Source organism: Schistocerca cancellata, chromosome 3, assembly GCF_023864275.1.
Source record: "Schistocerca cancellata isolate TAMUIC-IGC-003103 chromosome 3, iqSchCanc2.1, whole genome shotgun sequence".
Taxonomy (NCBI): Eukaryota; Metazoa; Arthropoda; class Insecta; order Orthoptera; family Acrididae; genus Schistocerca; species Schistocerca cancellata.
The window spans coordinates 674,539,731-674,549,764 of NC_064628.1; the positions used below are offsets into that span (position 1 = coordinate 674,539,731).

General features: G+C 37.5%; 1 long non-coding RNA gene across 1 annotated transcript in view; it reads left to right on the forward strand.

Moving 5' to 3' along the window:
- Positions 1 to 6,792, forward strand: part of LOC126175648 (uncharacterized) — a 20,235-nt gene extending 13,443 nt beyond the window's left edge. Inside the window, exons 2-3 of the long non-coding RNA XR_007535598.1 lie at positions 68 to 142; positions 6,514 to 6,792. This is a non-coding gene — a long non-coding RNA (uncharacterized LOC126175648). The remainder of the gene's footprint in view (positions 1 to 67; positions 143 to 6,513) is intronic.
- Positions 6,793 to 10,034: the final 3,242 nt, after the last annotated feature.

Below are 10,034 nucleotides of genomic sequence, written 5' to 3' on the forward strand. Positions count from 1 at the left end.
AATCATAGACATCAGCATACCTTACATCTAACGCTTAAGATATGTCTTCACTTTCTCTGTCTTTCAGCGAGTGATGGCAGAAGGCGGAGGAGGCCGCAGGGCGAGCGGCCGTTCCAATGCTCCGCCTCCCGTCGCAAACCAGGTAAGTTGCATATGAGTCACATAGGGTAGGATTACTTATTAAACACAATGAAACCTGTTCTTTCAGTGTTGTTATAGGATCCTGTAAAAAGATAGAGATTCATGACTAAAATTCATGAATAAATTTGTACGTTTCAGTCACTGTTTTCACTATTGTTTTCTTAACACTGATAGAATTGTTCATTACTAAGGAGTTTCTTTCTTCATTGAAGTCAAGTGTCCACACATCACATATATGAGAAGTAAATGAGAAATAGCTCACTACTGGCAACAGGGATAGCACTGATTTTTTGTCTGCAATTTGTTGTTCTGATAAAAAAGAATTAAGTACAGTCCATTTTGAACAGTTAGTATGTGAAAGTTTACAAGGCATTCTACTATAGTAGAGCTCAAAGTGTAAACAGTTATTTTTGTAATGTAGGTTTGTAATAAGCAAGTCACTAACATATTCTGGTACAAAATTTAATGACTAAATTTTCTACAGAAAGGTGTTTTTTTAGGACTATTACATGTAGCGAGTGAGAGAATATGAAAGGGGCAGCTGAATCATGCTGTATAGTTAAGACCAATGTGTGTGTCAATGAGTCCTTTTCTTACTACTCCGTATCTATGTTTGTGCATCACACAATTTCTTTTGCTTTTCATTTCATTGATAACTCATTTTCATTTAACTCTCAATGAGTTTTCCACTGAGGGAACTGATACACAAATTTAAGTTTCCTATGGGTTCCCTGAATCATTCCATGCAAATTTCAGGACTGTTCATTTGGAATGACAGCAGTTGATTTCCTGCTCCAGCCCTCCCCACTCTGAATTACGGTCCTGTTTCTAATAATCGTATTGGCAACAGAACAATAAATTGTGATGTTCTTTCTTTACTGCCATGCAGTACTGTACTTTGTGTAAAAAATCCATCCCTGTTTTTATTTCCCACTATTTCTGAAGATTCCACATTTGCTGCATGTAAGCAAACATATGTTGGACATATAAAATATCTTTTGCCAAATTTAAGGGGTGCTTTTCATCACTTTATTTTTCTCCGGAAACATATTGTTGCACTTCTACAGTACAGGGTCAACCGTCTACAGACTCTCATTTATGTTTGTTCCAAAGTCATCAGTCATGTAACTAATGACGCCTCTCTCTCTCTCTCTCTCTCTCTCTCTCTCTCTCTCTCTCTCTCTCTCTCTCTTTCTCCTCCCCCCCCCTTCCTCCCTCCCTCCCTCTCCCCATCCCTCCCTCAACCTCCTCTGCTTTTCTCCGTTTCCCTATCTCTCCCCCATCCAGTTCATGATACAATTGTTCTGGCTTTGTAGATGAGATCAATATGAAGAAAATAAAGAAAAAAGACAATTGCAAACTGTTGCCAGAGTGTGGGATGCATTTTATTGACTATGATGTTTTGATAAACACCTGCATGTTTTTGCCATCAAGCAAAATGGATGGTCTCCATCCAAAATAGAAAAAATAAGCATAGATCATTGAACAGTAATACTAAATTTTACAGGCACCCCACCTACTCACATAAATAGTGGTTTCCAGACAGTGACCTGATCCACACATGTTGTACTAAAGCCAGTCATTTCACAAAACTACTTTTCCTTACACACATTGCTTGTACCATTCTAAACAACACTAGCTGTTCATTTTTGTGAACAGAGGCTTCTGGGCAGCTGCACTACAATGAAGCCCAAGTCCTGTTGCCTATTAGTGGGTCATTCAGAGATTGATCTCTTACCTGAGCTTGAATAAGGTTCTCTGCAGTAATGAACAATGTTGTTGAACAGTTGTTTTGTATTGTACATATCAGAATCCTACATAGTGTTACCACAGAAAGGCAGAAAGATAATATGACACACAGATGCCCCTAAGCTTATTTTGGCAGGTGACAAGAGATGAGAGAAGAAACCTGACGTATCACTCCCTAGTAGACAATTGTGCAAAACTTGAAGACATTGCCAAGTAACATAGCTCAACTTCAGCCATACATAAAAAGAAATGCTACAGTATAGAACACAAGGTAACTGAAGAAGATATGCAAAGAGATAACAGAAATGACACTTTTATTCAAAGACAATAATTATGCTGAAGTATTTCATACTTTATCTGGCCACTTAATTTTTAACATTATTTGATAGGACCACATTTCAAATACTTTCAGTTTCTTTTCCTGTGGTCTCTCGTGTCCATATTTCACTTCCTTACAATGCATGCAATGGCTACAGACATACACTTTCAGGAACTTCTTCCCTCAGTTTCATATCAGTATGTGATATCAGTAGAGCTCTTTTATGGAAGAAAACTATCTTTGCCTCAGCCAGTCTACTTGTGAAACATTCCTACCACTGTTTACTATCTTCATCTTAGCTGTGCTAAGTATGTTGTCCATTCTAAGTGTTACTGGCATCTGGTTAGAAAGGCTATGCCATCTGCAAACCATGGCACTGATATCTGTTCCTCTAGTTATTGCTGTTCCAATATTTACTTTCAGTTTCATAATGCTTCCTCAATGTACAAATTGAACAACAGTGATGATAAGCAGCATCTGTGCCTTACGCCCTTCATAAAGCGAACTTGTCTTTCTCAACCTTCCTCTTCAATTACACCCACTTGGGTTTTGTCGAAAATTTAGATTATTCATCTGTCTCCGTGTGGTAACTCAATATTTCAAAGATTGTGAACTTATTGTTCCTTCTTACAGTGTTTCTGTACATCCTCAAACCCTAGAAATGATATTTCTTCAGTCTGCCTTTCAATACGAAGCACACTGTCTGAATTATGTCTCTGGTTCTCTTCCCTTTCTGAAACCAAAGTGGTCTTCCTCCAGTACCTCTTTAGTTTCTCCTTCTATTCCTCTGCATTATATTCTAGTCTGCAATTTACAGGTATGTCTTGTCAGAATAATCATCTGACAGTTTCACATTTATACTGTGATGGTAATACATTTTTGGAAATTTGATGGTAAATCACTTATTTAACTGAATTTTGACATAATTTCAAATAATGTTTCAATTCCTGAATGTCCTACAGATATCAGTAGCTCTGACAGTATGTCATTGACTCCTACTGATTTATTTGACCTCAGGTTTCCCATTGCTCTATCAAAATTTGATCGCTTCCTCCTCTTCTATTGCACATCAGGGCATGTCCTGTGTGCTGTATGGGCCTTCCCTGTGCTATTGCCACCTGCTGCCCTTTCTTTTGCAGTTAACAGGTTAGCACCTTTAAATTTCATTTCTCCAAAATTATTTTTTGTGTCCACTGATCACAGCCTCAGAGAGTTTCTACTTCATCTCATTCTGTCCTAAATTTACAATATTCCATTTCATCTACACTCATTTTATTTTATCCTCGTCAATTTCAATTGTTTAGTCATCACTACTAGCTTATCAGACTAAGGTCTGCTTTGTGGTTCGTGATTTGATTTCTAAACCTTTGTTCAACTGTGATGTAGTCCAGTTGATATCTCTCCATCTCTCCTAAGTATTTTCTGCATTTTTTCAACATTAGCTTTTGATGTGGTTGCATAAACATATACAGTGGTCAGTTAGTGTTCACTTAGTTTTAATCCTCAGGAGGATCACTTGGTCACTACATTGTCATAGTAACTCATCCTGTTTCGTACCTTTCTGTACGTAATGATACTAACACTTGTTTCATCATTCACTGATGTTGTTGTTAATACACTACAATCTTCTAGCGGAAATTTTTATCCTTTTCCATTCCACTTCATCAGTTCCTACCTAGTTTACCTTGCTCATTTTTTTTTCCCCTGCGATTTTTAGAATTCTAACATTTCACAAGATTATTTTTGTAATACTGGATGTCCTGTGGATATGCTGTATGTGTCTTTTATCATAGTGGTTTCCATTGCCTTTTGCTGTTGATCATTTACCATGCCTTCTGACTTTAGAGATCCCCCCCCCCCCCCCCCCCCCACCCACCTCTGCCAAGAATAAGAGGATACCCTAAACCTCTATTGGCTCCTCTTCCTCTTTGGTAAGACTGTTGGCAGTATGAGGGTGATTTTTTTTATACTGCAAATTTTTGGCCACCATAACTCATGATTTTTATTCAAGCTCTAAGTAGGGGGTGTAATAGAACCTGGGCCCCAAGACCTTGTGCTCCATCACTGACGCAGAAGTTGACTTTTGACATTGTCATACCTCAATTCAGTATAGTAGACCTGACTGTGGAATAGCGCAACCACCATATAAAAAACAGTGCATGTCTGTGTTTGCTGCTGTAATTAAATTAATACACTTATGCCAGTGTCTTTAATACTGGCATAGGTTATTTTTGCTTGTTCTTCACTAACAGTAGCACACTAACCTTATCAATTAAGAGCAGCTGTGGAATTATAAGTGGCTATAAATCTTGGGGGATCCTTAACCCATCATTTGTAAACTGTTGTTAAAAGTATTAATTTTTTTTTAATTTATGAATTTCTTCCATTTGGAAAAACTGAAATGTCACTGGCATTAATACTGCACTTCTTAGCCTACACTATTTATATAACACTGTGAAGAATTATACAGATTTGCTTGTCTTAGCACAAGTAACAAAACAAACTGTTTTTACAGTAGCAGTTAAGGCAAAAACGAACTTCTTAAAAGTATTGTGGTTTCTGACACTGAGAAAACATAAGTGAAGAGTGACGTGTTTTTGTGTTGACGAGTGTTAAGATTGTGTATCTCCATAAACTGAAAGTTTTGAAAGCCAATACTTCTTTGCTTTCCGTAAATTGCTTTCTAGTGGGAAACTGTACTGTGACTTTCTTCAGGATGTGTAAAAGAGGAGAACAGCATATGTAAATTCCCTAATATATTAATAAAGACACCCCAACGAGCCTTGCAGGGATAAAAATCTGGCACCGCCAGTAACTAAATTTAAAATGAAACTTTTTAAATAAATGACTGACTCCATTTATGTATGATTAATTATGCAGTTTCAAGGATTTGAATTCAGGGGACTACAGCTGGTTTTGATATGTACCTCTTCCAATGGAGATGTTAAAAATGAACCATCTCAGGACAATACCAGTAAACCCCGATTCTTTAAAGAATTGAATACTGTGGGTGATTTGCACTCCATTTTAAACGGAAGTAAGTTTTTAATGCATCTCAGTGTTTATGACGTATCTCCTGAACTGTGTGTCATACAATGATATAATTTTATAGATAATTTTGGTGGTGGAAGTGGATACTGTTTGCGAATTGTGATGTGAGTAGAGTCAGTGGTAAAGAAGTAATATATTAAAATACCATTGCCGATACTGAATTTTTACTGCATGAACAGCAAAATTGCTCTAAGCAATAAACTTTCTTCCTTTCATCACTTCGTGGGGCATGTCAATGAGAAAAAACTTTGTAAAGATTTGAAATTATGAGTAAAGTTAGTTGGAAGTCACCAACTGCACTCATTCTCAAATATTGGTTGAATATAGACCAGGGCATTTGTGTGCCATCATGAGACAGTTGCTAGCCACAATACTTCCATAATTGTGTTAAACTTAAGCATAAGATTATACCTCTTAATGAGTAGATTATGACAGCATTTTGTAATTTAAATGTGATCAGTAAGTACACAAAATATTGAAAACCAAATAATTGTTGCCTCTGGAAGCCCTTGGATAGTCAACAAACAACTGGTACAAGGTTCATGTTCCTGTATGGTGAGATGAGCTCCTCATTCACACCTTGAAGGTCCAGGGGATGCCGAATGACCGCCGTGTCGTCCTCTACCTTGTGGTGTCATGCAGATGTGGTACGGATGGGCTTGTAGTCGACATACCACTCTTCTGGCCATTTTGCCGACTTTCCACACCATGGAACCACTATTTCTCATTCAAGAGCTCCTCAATTGGCATCACAAGAATGAGTGCACCCTGTACCAGTCCTCCCACTGAGAAAAAATCCTTGGCAGTACTACTGGCGATTGACCCGAATCCTCCATATGGCAGTCATGTACGCTGAGTACTCGGCTATGGAGGCGGGCCGGGTTCTGGGATAGTCAGTAATATAGATTTCTCCTATGTTTCAAGAACTGAGCATTCTTTTTCATACTTAAAACGATAAAAAATATTTACATTCTTCAGTGGGTCATGAATGGTTTGTCTTGAAAATACTAAGTGCTTGAAATACTAATTTTTGTCAAACTATAGGTAATTTTGCAGATATGCAAGTGATGGAGGGTAAAATTATTTAAGAGAAAGTTTTGAATTACAAAATTGCTGTCAGTATGGTTTTGCTGAAATCCCCAGCATACCATTATACTGTGAAGGAGTGTTCAGAAGAGTTCATGCTTCTTTCAGTTACACATTGTGGTTGAATCTCTATTTTATTTTTATTTATTTATTTATTTATTTTTCAGGATGAATTTACCTGGGGTAAAAATGCAGTATATTTAATGATGTAGGGATAAATGGCTCTCTCTGTCTGTTTGGTTCTGGTATATAAGAGAAAATACTGTTAAGATTTTTTGCTATAGTATTGAAAATACAATATATTGTTTTTTTAAAAACATTTATCATAACCCTCTATATTTACTTGGAAGGAGAGTGATCAGGAAGATGATGACCTGTAGGGATTTGCTGTGAGACGTAGGTGAAATTTTGATGAGTTAGGGAATGGAGAGAGGGTGGGACCTTAAAGGCACTTGCCTTGAGATGCCAATGCCTGTAGTTAATAATGCTTTCTCTCATTGCTAGAATTATTACCTCACTTTTATATTCTAATTCTTTTTAGATGCTTATGTATGATATTGACAAGTTTTGATTATGTATTATCAAAATTATTATAAATATTGCTTTTACATTTCATTTCATTATCATTCTTATTAAATAAAGCCTGTTACCTGATTCCTTACAACACACACACACACACACACACACACACACACACACACACAGATTTCTGTTTCTTGCCTCTTCGCAAGTTATGACCACTGCATTGTATCTACTACTTTGTATCATCAGTCATCACTAATGTGAATCAACTACAAAACAAAATGTTGCAAATAACCTTGGATTGTAGGAAACTGACATGCATTGTGTCAAATCGTGCACGCAACCAGATCCAGTTTGTCACTGGCTGTTCCATGCTGCCATTTGTAGGTATATAGTCCAACAGGCATTATAATTTTTACTCAGTGTTAATGTGTAGCAGCTCATTCTGACCTTTCAGCCATATTTATGCTGCTAGACTATTTAAGTATGGTGCACTTCTCCTTATCTCTAATACACTTATGTTTTAATTGCTAGCTGCAGCAGACAGAAGACATGCTTTGTTGTTACTGCACATTTTCTTTTTTTATCTGAGATAAACTCACCCTTCAGTGTCCTTCTTTGGCATGCCAGTGTAAATGTTGGCACAGAAACAGTTAAGTAAAAAATCTGTACCATTTGCAAGTTTTTTTATATGCCGACTTCGAAATTTTCCTTCATGTGAGACCGTGTGTGCAAGATTCGTGTGCAGATTTCAAATTCTGGGTTTACATATTTTGCTGTTCACGATGCTTCTGCCTAATCTTTCATTGATTGTATCATTACCTATTCATATTGTGACATATTGTGAAATTTTGAAAATTCGTGAGTCTTATGATAAATTCTTACTGTTATCAGTTGTAGGCTTATAGTAGCTTATAAACGTATGTCTGGTGTTTTAAAATTTTTGAGAACAGTAGGCCTGTCCTCTTTCAAAATCATTGTTCTCTAATTTGATTGTATAATTATGTGAGAAATAGGTTATTTTTGAGAATTTTTGAATGTTTACACAACTATATTTCCTGTGTTTTGGATAACTTATTTCATAGAAAACAGCATTTGTGGTCATGTCAAAGAATAGATCACCCCAAATTTTCTTGTATATCAACGCAAATAAATGTGAATTTTTGAGAATTTTCAGAAATGATCACTGACCTGGGTGTAATCTATTGTGTAGTAAATTGGCACATGTGATTTAGTTACTCTGCCAGGTATTGTAACTAACCTATTGTGTTACATCTGGTTTTCCCATAATGAGGAGTATACAGTATCTACATTTATCACAAATTAACTCTGTTTTTGAGTTTACTAACAACTAAAATTAAACTCAAAAAGTTTTAGGAAACCAGTAATTTAAACCACTGGTTTTTCTGTTGTCGTAATAGAAATCTTATTTTGTGTATTTGCTTCAGTTCTAGTAGGGAATTAGTAATTTACTAGCACAACAGATTAAAAGATAATCAGCCAGAGTAGTTTAAACTCATTTGTTCACTGTCTTGTAATAATTTGCACCAGCCAAAATTTAGCTCCACTGTGAATGCTATCCTCAAACACGAGATGAATTGGTTGACATTCATAAGCAGCTGGAAATCGCCTTGACTACTGTCAAATGATTGGCAGCTGCTGCAAATTGATGTGTTGGAAGAGATCCCGAGAGTCACGAGCTTGTGGTACCAGCATCAAAGATACCTCAAGTACTATTCCCCCTCATTAATCCTGTCTCCTCTGCTGAAAATACGGGATCTGTCATTACGTGTCCACTTGACTGTGAAAAGCATTTCAGTGGTAGATCTAGGTGCCCTGTACTGGGTGGACAGTGACTAGGGAGGACTAAAAGTTTTATATCAATACCCCTAACAAACGAGTTCAAAGTGTTGTCTTTCAGTGAAACTGGGCCAGTGGCACTCTGGACACCTGTTCTGGGAAAATCTGTTTTGTCCAGTGACAAGAGGAGGTGAACACAAAAGGGTAGGGGCCTATTAATCATCAGCAGTTCAAATGTATGGTGAATTATGGTGCTTCTTAGGGAAGAGACAGGAAAAGAGACTAGATGCACTCAGTGTGTACGTGTGGAGGCCTTATTCAACATGTTGAAGGGACTATTTCAGCAGCCATTGAGGGAACAAGGTGCAACCAGCAGCAGATTGTGGGGCAAGTTGGAAGAAATGATGCATGTCATCTGGGCTCTGAGGTCATACTTTGATCATCCCAGTGACTGGCAGAGAAGATTGAGAAGACAAGTCTTGCACACTGAGTTTCAACGAAGCTGGCAATTTGCAGCATTGTCCCCAGAACAGATCATATCCCCTTGATTCTGAGTCATGTAGAAGAACTGAAATAGAGACTTCAAATTCTGTGACAAACTAGGTTGCAACTTCCTGGACTTGTACCAAAGGGTTGAGAACTGTAGGGTCCTCCAAAATGGATCAGGTGTGCACTAGACATCAGAGGTTCACTGTGTGTGGGGTGCACACAATTGTTTTTTAGATTAGGCGACTCTCCATCCAATCCAGATAATGACAGCTATAGGATACCCAGAAGTATCAGTGTAAGAGCGAAAGAAATGCCTCCTACAGGTGAAAGTATTAAAATCCTATTGGTTAACTGCCAAAGCATGCACAATAAAGTGCCAGAGTTTGAAGTGCTCCTGAAAAGCAGTGAAGCTACGTAATACTACGTACAGAAAGCTAGTTGTAACCTGAAACTGATAGCAGTGAGATTTTTGGGGAAAATTTAAGTGTATATCAAAAGGATGGGCTAATGGGAAATGGAGTTGGTGTATTTGTCGCAGTAAACAAGAAATTCAGATCCGTCGAGATATAAATTGAAGCTGCATGTGAGATTGTTTGGGCTCAGCTCAGTATCAGGGCTGGTCATAAAGTGGTAACTGGATCCTTTTATTGACCATCAGACTCATCTCTTGATGTAACCAGTAACTTGAGGGAAAACCTTAGTTCACTTGTATGTAAGTTCCCCAGTTATACTGTAATCTTTGGTGGAGACTTTAATCATCCAACAACCAACTGGGAAAACTACAGTTTTGTTAATGGAGGGCTTGATAAGACTTTCTGTGAAACATTATGGGGATGTAATAGCAACAAATAGACCTGACCTCTTTGAGGATGTCCAC